This window comes from Pelodiscus sinensis, chromosome 3 (assembly GCF_049634645.1).
Source record: "Pelodiscus sinensis isolate JC-2024 chromosome 3, ASM4963464v1, whole genome shotgun sequence".
Classification (NCBI taxonomy): Eukaryota; Metazoa; Chordata; order Testudines; family Trionychidae; genus Pelodiscus; species Pelodiscus sinensis.
In genome coordinates, this window is record NC_134713.1 from 81,010,487 (window position 1) to 81,028,541 (window position 18,055).

Sequence of the window (18,055 nt, forward strand, 5' to 3'; positions counted from 1 at the left end):
AAGTCCCAGTCTCTTTAGCCTTTCTTCTTATGGGACCTGTTCCTAACCCCTGATCATTTTAGTTGCCCTCCCCTCTCCCAGCCTCTCTCTTCCCCTCTCCCACTTCCTTTTCCCAGTCTCCCCCAGTTTTGTTCAATAAAGACAGATTCCATTTTGGAAGACGCGTTAACTTTATTTTGTACATCAAGAAGAGGGGCTAGGGAAGGGTAAGTGGAAGGAGGTGAGGGAGGAATGGGGCACGAGCCCCCAATGGGGAGGACTGGGCTGGCTCTGCGGGCTTCTGGGGGGTGGAAGTTCTCCTGCAGCCCCCTAATTGCTCCCTCTCCCCAGATGGCAGCCTGCGGCAAGTGCAGCCGGTCTGATGGCCGAGTGGTGTGATGTGCCCAGTGTGGGTAGTCCGGGCACTCCAAGCCAGGACTGCTTTGCAAGCGGGGCACCCCTGAGAACTGTCTGTCTGGGGTGGGGGTCGGGACCCTTTAAGCACAGCCCTCGGCTAGCCTGAGACAGCATCTCCACGCTCTAAGTCCTCCTCTGATGCCCTGCCGGCACTGCTTCTGGCCATCCTTAACCCCGCTTCAGGGTCCACTTAATGTGGACATGCTAGTTCGAATTAGCAAAATGCTAATTCAAACTAGGTTTTTAGTCTGGATCCATTAGTTCGAATTAGCTTAGTTCGAATTAACGTTGTAGTGTAGACATACCCAGAGTCTCCCCATGTAGGAGTTTATGTCAGAGGATTTTTGAAAAAAATTAACCCAAGCTGCAAAATGTAAACTATGTATCTAGAGCCATGTGCAGCACCTTGGGTCCTTGGAAGTTGATCTCATCTCATGTTTTCTAACACTGGGTTACATGAGGAGTGCTAAGAGAATATGTAACCACCACCAAGGTGGATTTGAATCTGGGACCTCAGGAGCTGATTATAGGAGCTTCTACCCACTGAGCTGAAAGCCAGCTGGCTCTTAGCCTGTGCTGTAGAGGTCTCTTGATCTTAACTGTTGCGGTGGTCTAGGTACCATTTGCAGTACTCAGTAACCACACTAGGTGTGTGGGTTACAAATGGATAAGTCAACAAGACCCTTTCCCACCCTTCCATGTAAAGGGAAGATTGGATGTTGAGCAGGACCATTCCTAGGGAGACCCAAAGCCTGAAGTATCCCCCCTGTACCAGGCCGTGCCTCGGCCCCCACCCTACTTCTTCTGTTTTTGGATTAGACCCAGCTGGGAGGATTAAAATACAAAATGATCTAGACCAACTGGAGAAATGATCTAAAATAAATAGGATGAAATTCAATAAGGACGAATGCAAAGTACTCCATTTAGGAAGACACAATCATTTGTAACCATACAAAATGGGAAATGGCTGCCTAAGAAGGAGGACTGTGGAAAGGGATTTGGGAGTCATAGTGGATCACAAGCTAAATACAAGTCAACACTGTGACACTTGCAAAAAAACACCCCATCATTCTGGGATGCATTAGGAGCAGTGTTGTATGCAAAACACAATAAATAATTCTTTTGCTCTACTCTGGGATGATTAGGCCTCATTCGAAGTCTTTTGTCCAGTTCTGGGTGCCAAATTTCAAGAAAACAAGGATAAATTAGAGAAAGTCTAGAAAAGAACAACAAAAATTATTAAAGGTCTAGAAAATACAATGTGTAGAAGAGAAGACGGGGGGGGGGGGGGGAGCTTTGATAATAGTTTAGAACAGTGGTCACCAACCAGTAGATCGGGATCTACCAGCAGATCTTGGAGCCTCTGATAGGGGATCCTGACTGGTTTGGGTCAGGAAGCTATCAAGCACTAGCATTTCAGTTGCCCTTTCACCCACTGTCATGCTGCTCCTGCCCTCTGCCTTAGAGCTGCCTCCCAGGGAGCCTCCTGCTTGCCGTGCAGGGTGTGGGATGGAGGAGGTGGGGTGCTGATGTCAGGGTGTCCCTCCTCCCCCCACTACTATACCCTGTCTCCACACTGTCATCTCTGTTAAGTGGTGCCCAGCCAGAGCCTGCATTCTGAATACCTGTCCCAGTCCTGAACTCCCTCCTGCCCCAGATATAAGTTCCTGTGTACCCAAACTCCATCCTAGAGCTTGCACCCTGAATCTCCTCCTAGACCCCAATCCTCCAGCTGGGGCTAAGCCCGAAGCCCCTCCCACACTCCAAAACCCTTGGCCCAAGACTAGAGCCTGCATCCCAACCCTCTGCCCCAGCCTGCTGAAAGTGAATGAGATTCAAGGAGGAAGGGGGATGGAGTGAGAAGACTGAGGCCTCGGAGAAGGGGTCAATCAGGGGCAGGCCTCAGAGCAGGGGCAGAAGGAAGCAGGAAAAGGGTATTTGGGTTTGAGGTAGATCTTACACTGCACTTAAATTGAAAAAGTGATCTTGTGATTAAAAAAGTTGGTTTAAAAATATGCACAAGATTGCTACAATGAGGATGGAGGTAAATTGTTCTTGTTAACCATTGAGGACAGAGCAAGAAGCAATGGGCTTACATTTCAGCAAGGGAGGTTTAGGTTGGACACTAGGAAAAGCTTCCTAACTGTCAGGGTACTTGAGCACTATGTGAATTTGCTTAAGGAGTTTGTGGAATCTGTCACTGGAGATTTTAAGAATCTGTCAGAGATTATCTAGGTAATGCTTAGTCCTGCCTTCAGTGCAGGGGACTGGAATAGAAGACCTCTCAAGGTCCCTTCTGGTCCTATGAGTCTATTATTCCCTGTGCAGGGTGCTAGTTCTTCCCGATTGACAGGGCATTCCATATTCTTTATGGCTATGTCTGCACTACAAGGTTTTTGCACAAAAACCCATGGAGTGTTCACATCTCAAGCATGTTTTTGTGCAAGAAAATCTACAATCAATCAACAGAACAGAAGGGTTTTTTGCGGTGTAGGTATACCTTTTTCTATGAGGCATAACTCCTTTTTGTGATATACCTATTGTGCAAAAAGGCACATGTGGACACTGTGCAGGGGGTTCTTCTGAAAAAAGAGCCTATCTGAAAAAGCACAAGTGCTCAGATGGCCATTCTATGAATGTCTATCAGAGCTTTCTTGTGCAAGAGTGTCCATGCAGTGTGGACGCTCTCTTGCATAAAAGCGCATCGCAACAGTGATATGCTTTGAGGTGTTGGTACGCTTTTGCACAAGACGTTTTTGTGCAAGAACTCTTCTACAAAAGACTTCTTGTGCAAAAACCCTTCAGTGTAGACGTAGACTATGGGAATATGCACTTGGATATGAATGTGACATAACTGGAATATGCTTTATATGAAACAGGTATCATTTGAAAGGTTGTAATCTACTAAATATCACTATCCCATTTGTATGCATGTATCATCTTTGTAGATCAAGTTAGGAGTATTGAACTGTGTATCTATAATTGAATATTTGCTACTTTGGGTCACTGACATTGATTACATTTCAGGGCTGTGATGGCTCTTTAGCAAGAGACAATAGAGTTTAACCTTTTTTGGACATGTGAGTCTGCCCATGAAGTATAGAGACAGGGTCCTTGAAATTAATTTAATTAATAGGCAGCAGGTTTAAAACAAACAAAAGGAAGTTTTTCTTCACTCAGTGCACAGTCAACTTCTGGAACTCCTTGCCAGAGGATGTGGTGATGGCTAGGACTTTAACATGGTTCAAAAAAGAGCCAGATAGATGTCCCTAGCCTCTGTTTCTCTGGAGGTGGGTGTCGGGGAGGGGTTATGTGAGGATTGCCTGTTGTGATCCCTCCCTCTGGGGCATCTGGCATTGGCCACTGTCGGCAGACAGGATACTGGACTAGATGAACCTGTGGTCTGACCCAGTATGTCTGTTCTTATGTCCTTGCAAAGACATGTGAGCATGTATCCTGATGTTGAAATCCATCTTAAACTCCTACTTTTCCATGAGAAACTGGGAGGGGGGTCAAACTGAAACAAAAGACTTCTGCAACTTCTATTTATGGGTGACATGTCAATTCTCCCTGGTTTAATCTTGATTGTCAGTTCTCCCTGCATACCTCACCCAAGATGACTGCTGGACACTATTAAGGCTACGTCTAGATTGCAGCACTTTTCTGGGATACTGGGGGTATGAGGAAGAAAAGATGGCTCAAAAGAGCAGTTTTTTCCAAAATTTGGCACCATGTAGACACGCCAAATTTTGGAAAAGCCTCTTTCAAAAGAAAAGCAGAAAAAGATACACAAATTGCAGTTCGCACTTTGTGTATCTTTTTCCGACTTTTCTTTATAGTCTAAATGTAGCCAAAGACTGAACTTGGGAAAAGAAATGGGGCCCTGGATGGATGCATATCTGATCTATGAACATTATTAGAACAACTTTTAGCGTGTGATATTACATAAAGCTAGTTTCTTGTGTATTAAGTTTAGCTTACTAGTTCTGTTTTCTTTCGCTTAGTAATTTACTTTGTTCTGTGTGCTATCCCTTATGATCACTTAACTCCTACCTTTATACTTATTAAAATCACTTTTGTTTAGTGATAAACCCACTGTAAGAAATTTCTATCTGGAGGGAGCAAGGAGCCTATGTGTTTTTCTCTTTACTTTAAAAAAGAGGGTGAATTTTATGAGCTTACACTGTACAGCTTTCTATACAGTGTAAGATGGATTTATCTAGGGTTCAGCTCCCAGAGCGGCTGTGTGTACCTGAGTGCTGGGAAAAGGTCTCACATTGCACTACTTTCAGTGTGTATCTGCAGCCTTGGGAATGTTGCCTGTTCCTGTGTCTATGCTGAAGCAAGCTGGAGAGCTGGGTTCAACAAGACAGCATTACAGGGTGTCCAGGCTGTCAGGGAAAGCAGGTTCAGTGGGGTCTCAACACATCAAGTAACAGTCATAAGGGAGTCCTGACCCATTACCTCCCCCACATACTCAGTACCCAACCCTGCATTCCTTGTGCATCCAAAACTTCCCTTAAGAGAAGGAGAGAGAAAGAAGAATGATTTAAAGTACCCTAAACAGACAGCTCTTATTTTCTGGCTGACAGAATGTTACCAAGAAAATTATGGGCCAGGTTCTCCTCCCACAGTGGTAGAAGTAGCTACATAAACAGATTCAGAGGGGTACCTGAGTTAGTCTGGGTTGCACCCACCAAAGCTCATGATAACATCTACATGTTTTGTTAGTCTTTAAGGTGCAACTAGTCTATTTGTTGTTTTTTAAGTTTTTACATAAAAAGAGTGTGAGCTAAGAGTTGAGCTTGATAACTAAAAAAACCCATGAAGTATGAGAGTTCACTACCTCAGCAGGAGAGGCTTTGTTAAAACCTAATTGTTCTGTTTGTCTGCTTTGACATGTATCTTTGGAGCTGTAGCTAATGTCATCAGCATCGGGTTTTCAGTCACGTTGCATTTTATTGATTCTTGCCAGAGAGTAGTTTATTAAGGGTGGGTTTCTTGGGAAATGTTAGTGCCTAACGAGCAAGGAGTCTGGCTTGTCTAAAATGCAAAGAAAGGCTAAAAAAGATGAATGTTTGTAACTTGTGTTTTTATATTGTATAAGATTGAGAGTTGGAGAAAATTTACAAGACATTTTAAATAGGATACATGAATTATAAAGACACCGTGTATTAAGAGAAACAACATTGGATGAACTATTGTTAGTGTAATGGTCTATAGGGACTTTAAGTGTTACCAAATTTAAAAATGGAAAAGCCAAAATAGGGAAGTGGATTCAAGAGACATCCTCCTCTTGCTTAACATTGCCCACTGACTAAAATGAATTTACTCTCGATTTACAGTGGAGAATGAGCTCCCAAGGCCAGCTTTTCAGCTGGTGCAAATTGTCATAATGCAATTAAAGTCAATGGAGCTGCGATAATACCTAGTTGTAGGTATCCAGAAAAGGAAGAAAACTGAATGTTTCAGGTATTCAGAAATGAGAGGCAAGAAGGAGATGATAAAATGAGACTTCATGTACTAGCGCAGCAACTCCAGTGGAGGATGTGATCATCTGAAAATGTTTTAAGAATAAATTGCATTCTTTTTTGTAATCCTGTTAAATCTTCTGTCCTAAGACATACACTATAAAAACTGTGCACCTGTTCATATCTGAAATGAAAGAATGTACAAATCAGACTAAACTCCGAGCATAAACTGTGCACAGTTCAGAAATACTTGCCCTCTTCCCCCAGGATGCCTTTTCCTGTTTCTCAAATAACAAAAATTATCTCTTTTAGTCAATTTGGCTGTGATGCATAGCCCTCTACATTTAGATCTCTCCAAGAGTATATATATGATCCTTATTTGCAAAGAAAGGAAAATTGTGTCAACAACCAAAAATAGTAACTAACAAAAATATTTATTTTTTTTCTCACATAGTGTCTATGACTATGATTTCTGTCTTGTCTGCTTACATTATAGACTCTTGAGAGTAGAGACTTTGACTTGTTTGTATAGCACTGAGCATAATGAGGCCTTAAGCCTGAGTGAGATTTTGATGCTATTGGACTGTGATCTATGTATTATTTTTAAAAGGTCCATAGACCTTTATTAGTTATATGCCATAGATTTATACAGAAGTAAAGTAATTCAGCTGACATGGCCTCCAATCATTTTAAAGATGATGGTCTAAACTAAAAGCATTCAGTGAATATTTAGTTATCAATTTAAAACTCTACCAGGCAGTAAAGAAGTGATGTGAATGAAATAATACAGGACATGTTCAGTGTACTTGTAATTGTAAACAAAACCATTTTTCTTATAAGAAAAATATTGAGAGAAACAAAGCCTGGTAAATGCTGATTGAACTGAGGGTTATGAAGTAAGAGCTGCTGCTGGCTTTTTTTAACTCATCTGATCCATTTGTATTCAAGGTATATTGATTCCATAACTAACTTGCCAGTGGAATGAAGTTTCCATTAAGTGCTGCTTCTCAAAGGAGTTGTTGTATGTTTTTAAAATGGAAAGGTTGGTATATAACTTAGCATGGCAAAAATATTAATATATGTCAATTCTACGCCAATTGTGTGGAAGTGGAATGTCTTCCAATGATATATCTAGCTAAGGCATTAATGCAGAGACAATAAAGCCCAATGAACCATTCATCAAACACTGAACAGCCGTAATGATTGGAAAATGATATAAGAACAAAAATTCAGGATCTACCTAGAATAAAGAATGTTCCATAACGGAATTAAATATTATTCTTGCAAGTTAAATGTGGTAAATAATTAATTTTGAGCATTAAGGGCCCATTTCTTATAGCTTTTAGGACTTATTTAATGTTACTCTGAGCTCTTTTTCCTTGCCTACATAATCTCAGACACAGATAAATTGAAGGCACAGTTAATACCATATGAATATCTGTGTACCTCTCTCTGCACATAAATCAAGTTCTTAGATATACAAGTGACATTAAGTGTACACAGAAGTAACTGTAAGCACAACATTTCTCTATGGAATTTCTGTGGCCAGAAATTGCAAATATAAATGGAAGGCCTCTATTGAAAATAACATTTTAAATTATGTGATATATTTATTTTGAAAACTCAAAATATTAATGATAAGCAAATCATAGTATCAAAATGAAGGTCTTCCAAATTAAAGTTATGACCAATGCAAAGAAGTTGTAATTAACTTTATTTCCCCTGCTATAAAACAAATTCAGAGAAACTTCTGCAAAACATATACCATAGGTGGTATGATAGCAGGAAATTCCTGACCACCAAAATATCAAACAGATCTGGATCCAATTGAAATGGGGTCCAACGACAGACAGGTTTTTGGAAAGGGTTAAGGTTACCATCTGGAACAGAGTTCCCCTGAGTAGAGCTGAGATAAATGAAAACATACTCTTAAATGACTCCTTAAATCTGTTTGACCCTTTTCTAGTTCATCAGGAAGGTTAGGAAGTTAGGAAAGGCTCTTTCTTGCTTTGGAATTCAATTAACTTAGGTTTGAATAGGGATGATTCTTTCATGGTTCATAAGCAAAACACACTAGAACAGAGATGAATAATATGACCATATTGACATTAGCTGTGATGGAATGTTTGTTGTTAAAATATCCTAAAGAAATAGTAATTAGGCTGCAAATGTTAAAAATGTGATTTTGTGCCTCTCCCTCCCCCATCTTACACTGCTATTGTTGCTGACCATTTTACACTTGGCATAAATCTGCTTGATAAATGTTTGTTCAGTATTTATATTGTATAGGAGATTTGTGTGCAATGTTATGGACTCAATCCTGCAGATAGCTGAGCACTTCCCTGAGAGCTCTGCCCATTCCTCACATCTGCCTGCTTTGGGGCAGTGCAGCAAATTCTTTCTAGTATAGACAAGGCCTCAAGAAGTTGTACTGTATGCATCAATTCAATTTTGAGCCTCTACTCACTCACTCACCTGCACAGGAGAAGCAACAGTGGTCGCACTGATCTGCTCCGCCAATCATGCAGTGAGCATGTCAATAGTCACTATTATCTGTGATACCATTTCCCTACAGAAGGTGAGTCTTTAGTTCCCAATTGTGTTCTAAGGCCTGGTCTACAATTGAAAATTTGCCAGTATAACTGGGTTAGTTAGGCATGGGTAGGGAGGGGGAACCACACCCCACCTAATATAACTGTGATGGCAAAAAACACTAGACACATTGTGAAACTAACAAGATTACTTTTGGGCATATATCTTATTTGTTTCAGGGAACTGATATAAGCTATAAGATCAAAATAATTTTTTTTGCTGGTATAAGCAGGGTCTCCAAGTGCTATATCAGCAAACCTTTTCTAGATTAGACAAGGCTTACGGACATTTTACTATATGAATCAATTAGATTTTAAGCCATTCCTCCATTTGTGTGCAGACAAAGCTCTTTATCTAGCCATTTGACTTCTGCTGATATAAGTGCAAATAACCTTATACATATAACCCAGATTTCCCCATGGAGTGACATATTACAGTGATGAAGACGATATAAAAATATATACGGAGGAAATGACATAGGAAAGAAAGATTTTTACTATTGATCAAACAATATATTTTTCCCTTGAAAGAAGAGGCTTGGTGATTTGAGTGGCAAATTGGAAATCCCTACATCCATATATATTCCCCACATATATGGTTCAGAAAATCAGGAATACATTGGCATTTAAAAACTAATTCTACTGAAAAAGGGAAAGGAAAATAATTACTGAACTTTGTAGAAGAATCTAAAAACCTTGTAAACCTTAATTTCTCAACTGCCTCCTTCACAATTGTATTATTCCCAGTGCATTGGATTATTTTACCTTGAACATAAGTTTCTTCCTACATTTATTTGTCTTTTGCTGTGTCACTGCACTTCCCTTCACTTCAGAGACTCATTTGTCTGTGCAGTTCTAACATTACTTGCCCAGAATTAAAATATGTATATAAAGCAAATCTGAAACTCTTAATGCTACATCTTTGACCTACATACATAACTGGTATGAGTCGGTGCAGTTGGCATACTGTTGGACTTGATGTGTGTGTGTGTGTGTGTGACTATTTCATATGCTTTTTGTGCAAATGACCGAAATATTTAGGTCACACTGACAAGACTTTAATGTTGGTCTATGTAAATTGCATAGTCCCTGTAATTTACAACATTTTATTACTACTTTTATAAAATTACTTTTTAATGTAATATGGTACCTTTTAATGTAGAGTTGTCATAATTTAGGCCAACTGTGTCTGTATTCCCCCTCCAAGGCCCCTCAAGAGTACCCACTCTAGGCTCTTGGCTCTTCAGTCATCATTTACCTTCAGCAGAGACCTAGCCCAAGCAAGGGTAGTCCAGGCTGCACAGTTCTCTGTCTATACAAAGATATTATTAGCAATTCTGACTGTCTAAAAAGGCCAGTGTCTGTGCTTTGCTTTCTCTCCAGAGCCTATGAACAGCATATTTTGTCTGCTAAGTTATAAATTACCACACAGCTCTTTATAAGCAAACATATTTATTCTTCAAGTGAAAACATTACAGAGAAAACATATTTAAAATTATAAAAGAACCTACATGAATCCTAAAAAGCTCACCAGATGTCCCCATCAACTCCAACCGTGGGCTTTAGTAGGTGTCAGTCCTTCAAACCCCACAACTGGATTTTTCCCATGTTTACAAATTCATAACTGTCTTGGATTCTAAACCGGAATCCAGGCTGGACAGAACAGCCATTGGTTCTGGCCTTCAGTAACAAGTCATCTGCAGATAAAGACCTATTTTCAGCATATAACTTCAAAATGCTGGGTTGTTTTGCAACAGCAGAGATGGAGAATTCCCAAGAAAAACTAAAAAATGCTTCTTGTACCAAAAGTCCATTTTTGTCTGGCACATTGTTCAACTTAGTCCTTTCATCAGGCCTAGTAAAGGACCCACTAAATAGATCACGGATGAAACCCCCATTGATTCCAATATTCCACCAATTAATGAAGAGCAAGGGAAGTCAATGGGAGAGTTTCACCCATTGATCTCCCTCAGTGGGGAAGCCATGGCAACTTGAATTAAGGTACATCAACTTCTGTTACATTATTCACATAGCTGGAGTTAAATATTTTTGGTCAACTTTCTCCCCCACTGTAGACCTGGCCTACAATAGGAATGGGAGAAGTAAATAAAAAGAAAACTTAAAGTGGTGACATCAGGAGGGAAAAGAGGAACATAAGATGTGCTGGGCCTTATCGATTAAAAGTTTAAACTTTACCTGGTGGGTGAACACATAACTTCTATTTCTGTACATATATAATTATGGATTTATGGAATACTGTATGGGTATTAAAATATCTGGTTCGGCATTCTCATTTCATGATCTATAATAACATGTACATCAAGCGGTTTTACAATAACAATATTAATACTAACGAAAAGGTATAATGTCAGGAATTAATTACTATCTTTATGTGGTGTAACAACATGACCTCTTTTTTTTCTGAATAACTCCAAGTCTTCATTTACAACACTTTATCAAAGAGATAGCTCAAATTATGGGCCTGTTCCCACAGCTGTTATGCCCATTAAAAGGCTGACTGGCTTTAAATACATACGGACTAGAATACCTGGCTAACAGGAATATATATTTTAAGAAAAAAAGGTGGGTGGTCATAAAGGTGTCAGACTGATAGCCCTGGAGAAATGAAGTCTTTTCTTTATCCACACAAGATAGCTCATGTTTCCTCACATAGTTCAGAAGCTTTTGTCTCCAAATCATAAGAAATATGTCTGGGCTGAAATGTTATGGTTCGGTCATTTTGGTATTTGCTAATTAAGGGGTATTGATGGTATTTTAGTCCCCCTATTTGCTGTCACAACATTTGACTACTGTAATCAGTTTCACAGTGGTTTATTCTGTAAAGGCCCAATTGAAAGCCCATTAAATGTATTGGAATTGTAAATGACAAGTCCTTTTTTGTATTCACAAGGAATTATGCAGCCACAGACAGATAACCCTGGTTTACCCTATAGAACATGAATAATCGTAGTTATACAGACCTAAGCACTTGTGTAGACAGTGCTGTGTTGGGGGAGAGTTTCTCCTGATTGAAATAGTTACCACCTCTTGCAGAGGTGAATTAACTAGGCCAGTAGGAAAGCTCTCTCCATTTGGCATCAAATGTCTTCCTTAAAAGTGCTATAGCAGTGCAGCTGCACCAGGGAAGCATTTTAAGTGGAGACCTGCTCATAAACTTCACAAATGGTCAGAAAGAAAAGGAATAGAACAAATAGAAGGAAACTTCAATTTTTCTTGAATATAGAAGATTTGAGATTCTGGATTTATCTCATCAGCAAGCTTTCCCCACTACCTCAGTATCTGGCAGTTTGAATACACACAATTTAGGATTAGTGGCAAAGAGTTCTATGGCACCTTATAAACTAACAGAAGTGTTGGAGCATAAACTTTCGTGGGCAAAGACCCACTTCGTCAGATGCATGTAGTGGAAATATGCAGGCCAAAATCAGGCTAGAGATAACGAGGTGAATCCAATCAGGGAGGATGAGGCCCACTTCTAGTAGCTGATCTGGAGGTGTGAATACCAAGAGAGGATAAGGTGCTTTTGTAGTTAGCTAGCCATTTACAGTCTTTGTTTAATCTGACTTGATGGTGTCAAACTTGAAGATGAACTGTAGCTCAGCGGTTTCTCTTTGAAGTCTGGTCTTGAAGTTTTTTTGCTGCAGGATGGCTGCCTTTAGATCGGCAATTGTGTGGCCAGGGAGATTGAAGTGTTCTCCTACAGGTTTTTGTATAATGCCATTCCTAATATCTAATTCGTGGCCATTTATTCTTTTACATAGGGACTGTCCAATTTGGCTGATGTATATAGCAGAGGGGCATTGTTGGCACATAATGTCGTATATTACGTTGGTAGATGTTCAGGAGAATGAACCAGTGATGGTGTGGCTGATCTGGTTAGGTCCTGTGATGGTGTTGCTGGTGTATATATGTCGGCAGAGTTGGCACCGAGGTTTGTTGCATGGATTGGTTCCTGAGTTAGAGTTACTATAGTGCGGTGTATAGTTGCTGGTGAGAATATGCTTCAGGTTGGCAGGCTGTCCATGGCAAGGACTGGCCTGCCTCCCAAGGCCTGTGAAAGTGAGGGATCATTGTCCAGGATGGGTTATAGATTACTGATGATGTGTTGGAGAGGTTTTAGGTGAGGACTGTAGGTGATGGTCAGTGGTGTTCTGTTGGTTTCTTTCTTGGGCTTGTCCCGTAGCAGGAGGCTTCTGGGTACACGTCTGGCTCTGTTAATCTATCTCTTCACTTTCTTGTGTGGGTATCGTAGTTTCCAGAATGCTTGTTAAAGATCTTGTAGGTGTAGGTCTCTGTCTGAGGGGTTGGAGCATATGCAGTTGTAACTCAGTGCTTGGCTGTACACAATGGATCACATGGTGTGTCCGGGATGGAAGCTAGAGGCATGCAGGTAAGCATAGCGGTCGATAGACTTTCGGTATAGGGTGGTGTTTATGTGACCATCACTTATTTGCATGGTGGTGTCCAGGAAATGGACCTCCCGTGTAGACCGGTCCATGCTGAGTTTGATGGTTGGGTGGAAGCTGTTGAAATTGTGATGAAATTCTTCCAGTCTCCTTCCCATGGGTCCAGATGATGAAGATGTTCAGGATTGCGAGCTAGAACACTGGTCTTGTTTCTTTCTGTACACACTGCTACTTCAGCAAAATGGTCAAAAGGAAAACTGTGCGTTCACCACAGACACCATATTACATGCCAAATAATCAGAAGAGTGACTATTGTCTTCATGTTTGGAGTTATCAAAGCTTTTCTGAAAGGACCTTCACCATATCTACGAATCGATACTATTTATTCCTGCTGCATTGCATATATTTCTCAAGGCTATGTTATTCCTTCAGTACTTAAACAAAGCTACTCCATCTGGCAATTTATAGCAGCAAGTATGCTTACAATATGCCAGATTTCAATTTCCCACAGAGGACTCTAGGGTCTGTAATGGGAGGCAAATTTAGCTGGGGATCTTGAACCCTCAAGCAAGTTAAAGATAGACATGAATAAAGTTTTTGCATATCAGAAGTATTACAAGACCCAAGAGTTTGGAAGTCAGAGATATTTTAGCAGGCAACAGAATTTAAGCACAAATGTGTTGTTTGATAAAAGAGTAAGTGGATTTTTAAAGAATTATTTGCAATCCAAAAAACATATATTTTATGGGGGTTGAGAAGTGCTAAATCATATAAAATTGGACCACAGGTAGCTCTCCAGTGGTTTTATTTGAAACACTGCCATTTGTTTTAAAGCTTGAAACTCTTAGTTTATAAGACAACTCAATAACGGACCCTTTGGTTTACACCATTTTAGGGATACGTCCACATAACGATGCTTAATTCGAAATTAGCTACGCAAATTGAGCTACATCAATTGAGTAGCTTATTTTGAAATACCTTATTTCACAATTGGGAGTGTCTACCCAGCACTTATTTCAAAATAGAGCACTCTTCCTCCAACTTCTCTTACTCCTCATATAATGAGGGCTACAGGAGTCGGAGTAAGAAGTTCTCCAGCTTGACAGCATTTCAACATTATTTTGAAATAAGTGCCGGCTGTGTAGAAGTGGGCTAAGTTATTTAGAAATTATGCTAGTTTTTTCAAAATAATGTTGCTGTGTAGACGTACCCTTAGGGTAGACATCTCTTCTCTGTTAAAGAGGTTCCATTGATCCAGGCTCTCCTTTTTCCATGGATGCATCAGTGACTTTGATTCTTTTCCTAGATTGTCTCCTAAATCTGTTTCCCTGCTGACATCCTTTGGCCTCTGATGATCTTCTGATCTACTGATATCATTGTTCCTTTAAGGATAAAGTGCTTGAGCAAGAAGGTATTGAAGATTTTGTTTGTTTCATTTTTAGGGTCAAGCAGCTGTTGGTCTTCAACAACTGAAATCCAAAATATTTCAGCCCATCAAGTGAAATTTTTTTGTAAACTTCCCCAATTTTTGCACAGCTGGCCAACATTTTTCAGTTCTTCAAAACAAAAAAATCAGTTTTTGGTTTTGTTTTTCATCAAAAACTTGGAAAAAATGTAAAAAATAGTTTTCATTAAAAAATTTTCATGGAAGGAAAAATATCATATTTTAGAAACTCTATAAAATTGTTCATTCATGAGGTCAAGTTTGTATTGAGAAATGGAAAGTTTGAACATATAATACATATGAAAGTGAAATATTTTGTGCCAGACTCCTATGTTAGCACCAAAATGGACTAGAAGATCTCAGGGAGTGTCTACACAGCACCCTAAACTCGAAATAAGGTACATAATTTGTGCTACCCAAACTGCATATCTTATTTCGAATTAATTTCAAAATAGTATATTCTGAAATTTGGTGCATATACACATTGCCAAATTTCAAAATATCTTGCTATTTTCAGACATCCCTTAAGAACAAGGGCTACAGGGATGCCAAAATAGCTTGTCTGCTATTTTCAGATCTATCTCAAAATATCGGGCGCATTTAGAAGACACAGGGTAGCTATTTCGAGATACTTCTGGTATCCCAAAATAGCCCCGCTTTGTCCAGTGCTTCAATGAGTAAGGAAGTAGAGCCTAAGAAATGCAAAGACAGGACAACAGAAGCAAAATACGCAATTGATAAAGAAGGAAATAGAAAATTAACAGCAAATCATCAGGTGTATTATTTTCTTTGGTTTGCCTTCTGTATAGTCATTTCCACTTGTACAATATGGTTACAAATTTCTACCAAATTTTGACTAGTATAATTTTTGCAACCATTTTGTACTCTCTTTGCACAAGTATAAATTACTACATTACTTTGCTTTTAAGTTTTTTGGACCAGGGACAATTATTTAGATCTGTGTTTGTACAGCATCTGGCACAAAGGGGTTCTGAGTGAGACTCCTTGGTGATATTATAATACACATAATAAATAATCATAATTAATAGGTGGAGAATTGTGATTGAAAATACTGTCTTGTTCTGATACAACAGGTGAGTATAAGGTTGTGAAATAGTTCATTATGAATCATGTGATTAAATCACTATGGGACATTTTGAAAAATATTCCTCCTCTGTATTAAATTGCTACTTTTCTTATATTATACCCTGCTAGACACCTCGACCTGCAAACATTTTGTTAATTCCTTTGGGGATCAGGCTCATTTTTTATTGACTCTTCAATTTGGTTAATGGAAAATTCATTATTTTCGCAGCTCTGTTCCTATCGCAAGTATAGAAGTTGGTTTTGATAAAGGAGCTCAGGGGGTCTTCAGAGGAACTGGATTTTATTGCAGTTTACTATCCAATGTGAAAGTGGAGAGCTGGGATTTAAGTTCTCTAAACCCTTATGGTTCATTAACTCTGCAAGAAAACTTCTTCCAGGCACTAATTTTGTAAGGGAAACTTCTGCTTCTCACTGTTTACAAGTTACACTTTTGGAGGGTGGCTTAGAAGATGAATAAAAGACAGTAAAACAATCTAGTGGCTATTTTATAGCACATGAGTGCATGGTTAGCCAGAGTTGACCCAGTTTATCACTGTGGGATTGTATTTACTCTTTTATCCATGTTTCAGGAGTAGCTGTATGACTGACCCCCACTTCATTGTTTCCTAAGCATTTGCCTGAAGATATGAATATCAGGAACCACCACTTTTCCTGGGCGAATTTCCTGACAGACCTGATAAGGAACCGACATCCAGTAACCAACACAATAAAGTAACCACCATCCATAAATTTCACAGGCAGCTCCAAAGCCATTCCACCCCCTTTTAGTGGAATTACTATTGATCTCCTATCACACATTTCTATCAGCAGTATGGAGTGCTATCCAATCTCAAGATTTTTATTATGACCCTCATGATATTTAGTTATTTTCTTAATGCACCAGTTTCTAATCCTCCTTGTTGCTGGAAAGCATGAACCCTGAATATCAGAGGGCAAATAAAAATAACCCCACATCTATTATTTTTAAAAATCTTGTAAGTCTGAAACCTAACTCACCATTATTTTTCTGGACTAAATCCAAGGGTTTTCGAATGATTGGGGTTGGAGGTTGGCCACACTACTCAGACTATAAGGAGCTATTCAAAGGAGATGTTGCTGTTGCTGACCTTTGCATAACCTGGCCTCTGTATCTGAAAGTGTCTCCTCCATCATGTTTGAAGAGGCATAAATGAGTTTTCCCATTTCTGCTTTTAACCCAATGTCTGCAAGAACCCTTTTTATTGTTATAGGTATAACTGATGTTCTAATGGATCAGAATGTCAACTTTCCAAGACCTAATGATCCCATGTAGCTAAAATGCAGATGATTACATTGGGAGCTTAATATAACTATCCCTCACTGCCAGGATCTGAAAAAAATCATACTCAATTCCGTAATATAGCTAATGTAACCTATTCCACCATACCCGGGATGTGACATCCTCCAGCAGCATGCATTAATTTTTCAATGAAATAATTATGATTGTGTTGCAATTGTATTGAAATAACTATGATTGTGTTATTCAGTGATTTGTCCAGCCATGTTTTAAATTTTCTAATATTAATTAGAATTCCACTAACATGATTACAGAATAGTGGGCCAACTGTTCAGCTTGTATTGAACTGGCTACCTTCCACTTAAGGCATTTATGCTATACTAGTTTCCATCAACAGATGATCTACCCCACTCTAAAAGGTCTATGCTACGCTTACAGTGAACAAAAGAAAACATAAGAAAAAGGCACTTTAGATTTTGCCTTCACTGACTCTTTGCTTTCTAAAATTCAATATTATCACATCAGCAGCTAGACTACTTCACTTTCATTTCCTCTCTACTCCAGACATCTTTCTGGGACTCTCCAGCCATTACAAAATGTGTAAGCAAACAGGTGGGCAGCTTCAAAGAAAAATCCTTAGGGATTTTTTCATGTCCAGAGATTTAAACCTGACTCTGGGCACAGCTAGTAGAATGCAATAGATCGTCATCAGCACAGAGCTTCTGAGGTGTAACTCAGTCACATTTCCTGGTTTATTTCGGGATTGTAAAGAACACCAGGTAGTGCAGCTTATATTAGCTCATTTGTCTTCCCCCCTTACTCTCATCAGGCACTTTTACTTCACAGAGCTTAATGATTCTTGGTAAACCCTTTAAGCAGAGCTTGAAAGTATAGCATGGGCCTTTGTACTGGTAAGTCTATGCAAAGAATCCTAAGCTTGTTATTAGTATAATAGTCCTGACAGCAATAAAGCCTCCCACCTGCTCCTCTCTGGAAGGATGTATTGGCTCAGTAACAATTAGCATCAATTATGGCAGAGCTCATTGAGATCTGCAGGCCAAGCCCTATTAGACTGCAGGTGCAGGATTATCCTCATGACCTTTTACTACAAGAGCACACACTGTGGATGGGAGTGGGAGGCAGTCAGAAGGAAGTCTCATGCCTGTTCATCTTCTTTAAGAATTATCAGCTAGCATGAGCTATTCATGTCAGCTCCAGAGTACTGAGCTTAGCTCCAGGAAGCCACATGGAAAGCAAACTCTATCTTCTAGGCTCCCATTTGCTCTGCTGGGGGCTCCTATGCTTGGTACATCCTTTTTATTTCGGGCTATCTGCATTCCCGCTGCAGAAGAAAGCAAATTCAT